At 46.5% G+C, this 3,072-nt stretch overlaps 1 pseudogene; it reads left to right on the forward strand.

The window, feature by feature from the left end:
• Window positions 1–1,447: 1,447 nt before the first annotated feature.
• Window positions 1,448–2,816, forward strand: LOC149328339 (toll-like receptor 4; annotated as a pseudogene).
• The last annotated feature ends 256 nt before the right edge of the window (window positions 2,817–3,072 follow it).

Here is a 3,072-nt window from a genome sequence, read left to right on the forward strand (position 1 = left end):
GCACAAAGAGAACACCAGGCGTCAACCTCTGGAGCGCACTACTGCCTTAACAAGAAGAGAAGCCGTGTGACTTGCAGAACGAGTTTTCGCTGAGAAAAATAAATGCTTCGTGATCTCCTGAGGTTATTGCGTTTATTGTGCAGAAAACTGAAAAATCAGCGCCGAGAAGACAAACGCTCACCCCAAAGTGAGTTTGGGCCTTCCTTTCTAGCTAACCCTCAAGCGAAAACAAGCGTTTTGCCTCAGGAATCGTCTCTTCGGCCTAGATATCTGGGGTGTGCGTGTCTTTTATCTCTTTATCTCGAATCACTGTCACCTGCGCGACAGTGGCAGTGGCCCGTTCAGCGCCACTCGACAGGCCAGTGGGCTTTCCTTTTCTTCCTTCTTACAAACACTGAGATCCTCACTTAACAGCGCGAGGCTCCCATGAGGATGAGGGCGCCCTCAAGGGGGTGACTCCTGGTGATTCTCGTCATGTCGTTGTGTAGACACTTGTCCGTTATAGCACTGAATTTATATTAACAGACATCTGAGAATATAATCCAACCTTTCCTTCTTCTTTTGCAGTGCTACATGCAGGCAGAAATACTCCTCGGAGTTCTCTGTCTACGAATCGTCATCTCTGACAGACTTTCGCTTTGTGAGAACAAGTGCAGCACAGACGAGGAACCCTTACTTGTCAAAAACTACACATTTAGCCACTTGAATGATATTGTTGGTGTCAGCTGCGTCGTCATCACAGAAATTCAGTCGTCATTCGGTCGTCAAGCTGCTGTAATCAGGGGAGCCGCTACATACCGACCAAAGTTCTCGGAGGAGAAAGTTCTTCAGGATGGAAATGAATGTCTCTCGATCCGCAACCTCAGTTTTGAATGCTGTTACCAATATCCACTGAAGAAAGTATCAGATGAAGTGAGATTTGATTTGAAACTTTTCCTCCACATTATCCAGTTTGGTCAGCCATTGAGGGCCTTTTTCATTGAAGTGAATCGACCGAAACGAAGGGAGGTATATCATCGATATATTTGCATCGTCATCAGCGAGTAAAGCCAAAGAAAGGAGATCAAAAGAAGACAATAATCATTTGTACAGCTTCTGTAAAATCAATGCACATCCATTTGACGGTAGTACGTCACAGGTATGGCATGATACAAGTAAGGTATTTCCAGGAGGGACCCAAGACCTATCATACGCATTACGTGAAAAGGTTGTACTGGGAAGCACTAAACGTATTATAATTTATGCCTCTTCTTTCATGCCCGTTCCCAAAAACGTATGGAAATCGGCAAGAGTGCATCAAGTCAAGACTCAAGCTATAATCTTTAGCCCATTTACACGCGACGTGCATTTGCCGGTGTACAACTTCAGCAACATTTACTTTCTGGGCTCCAAACTAAACTCCACTTCTCATGACATTTTTTCAATCCGTGCTTTCGTGCGCCTAAAAATGGAGGATGCAGCCCTGAAGCCTGAAGACTATATTCCATCTAGCCCTTTTTTCATCGGTAAACTTTCTCTTAAATCCCTGACTTGGGACGGAAGGACCCTATTTTGTCTTCTGGATCACGAATTGTGCACTCTACCTGCACTCGAAGACCTCAGTTTGGAAATGTGTTCTCTAAGGGCGCTGTACGGCTCACCATTTTTCTGCCTCAGCCAGCTCAAGACCCTCGAACTATACAACAACGAATTGACCACCCTCTCTGCTGAAAACTTTGAGGGACTGAGCAGTCTGAAGAAACTCACTCTAACACAAAACACGATCGTCATTAGCAGTCCTGCTCCTGTATTTTCTCCGTTGCTTAGCCTAGACATCCTGCATTTGGGAGAGAACAAAATCGAAATCCTCTTTCCGGAAATTTTCATTAGTCTGAACGTGAGCGCCTTGTCGCTGTGATCTGACTTGATTTCAAACTGGTCGCAGCCAATCTTCTCCCGTATGGCAAGGCTGGAAGACAACAAGCTGGACAGCAACAAGATTAGAGTTTTGGACGACACTATGTACAATGACATTGCGGATCTCCCTTCAATAAACATTTGCAATACCCCATGGGACTGCACAAACTGCAGCATTAGAAATGTGGAACGTGTTTTGTTCCGACCGCATAAACAGGTTTGCTGTGAAAATTGTGTCGCTTGAAGGGGTGATAAAGGGCCTGTGGCAAATACCCCTGTAATAAGTACACTTCCAAGCAGAGAAGCATGCCGTCTCCCCGACTATTACGTCATCATTGGGGTGCCTGTCATTCTGGTGGTCCTTGGTGGTGACCGGGTTCGCCATGTACGTCAACAGATGGTACATCCGTTATTTTGCTCTATTACTTCGTGTCAAGGTCCAAGGATATCGACGACTGAAATCCGGGGAACGGTTCCTCTGGGACGCCTTTCTTTCGTACCATAACTTGGACGCGGAATGGGTGCGTGAGAACGTGGTACCGACGCTGGAGTCCTCCGCCCTTCGATTCCGCGTGTGCATCGGTGAGCGCGACTTCATTCCCGGCATGCCCATTGTAGCAATAAATGTGTATCGTGCCATAGCACACAGTTGAAAATCGCTGTTTGTGCTCAGTCGGGAATTCTGCGCCAGCCGCTCGTGCACATTCGAAGTCACCCTGGCGCATCACCGGGTTTTCGAGTCGGACCGCGAGAATCAGATGGTGTTTATCCTGCGCGAGGAAATCGCAGAATCGGAAATGTGTTCTCTACTGAAGTATTTGACCAAAACCAGGACTTATATTCAAGTCCCCTCCATGGAGTCCGACGTTGGTGTGAAAGACTTCTTCTGGTTACAATTGCGAGCTGCCTTGGAATTCTGACTCTACGGATCGGCTGCAGTGTCCTGAGGCCGAGGTGTGTGAACTTTTCTTAAACCTACAATTTGTCTTTTTCTCCTGCATTGAACTATTTTACTGCTGCTCTGCATTACATTTCACTCAATGGGCTGCATCACCACTAGTGCCTCCTTCCCTTGAGTTATGTTTTTACACCTGTAATCTCCCGTAGGATGGAGAATAACTTCGGAGCAAATATCGTTCATAAGGTAAGTTGGACTCAAGATCACCGCCTGTCGCT

This window comes from Amblyomma mixtum, chromosome 9, assembly GCF_055824585.1.
Source record: "Amblyomma mixtum isolate Tamu chromosome 9, ASM5582458v1, whole genome shotgun sequence".
NCBI lineage: Eukaryota > Metazoa > Arthropoda > Arachnida > Ixodida > Ixodidae > Amblyomma > Amblyomma mixtum.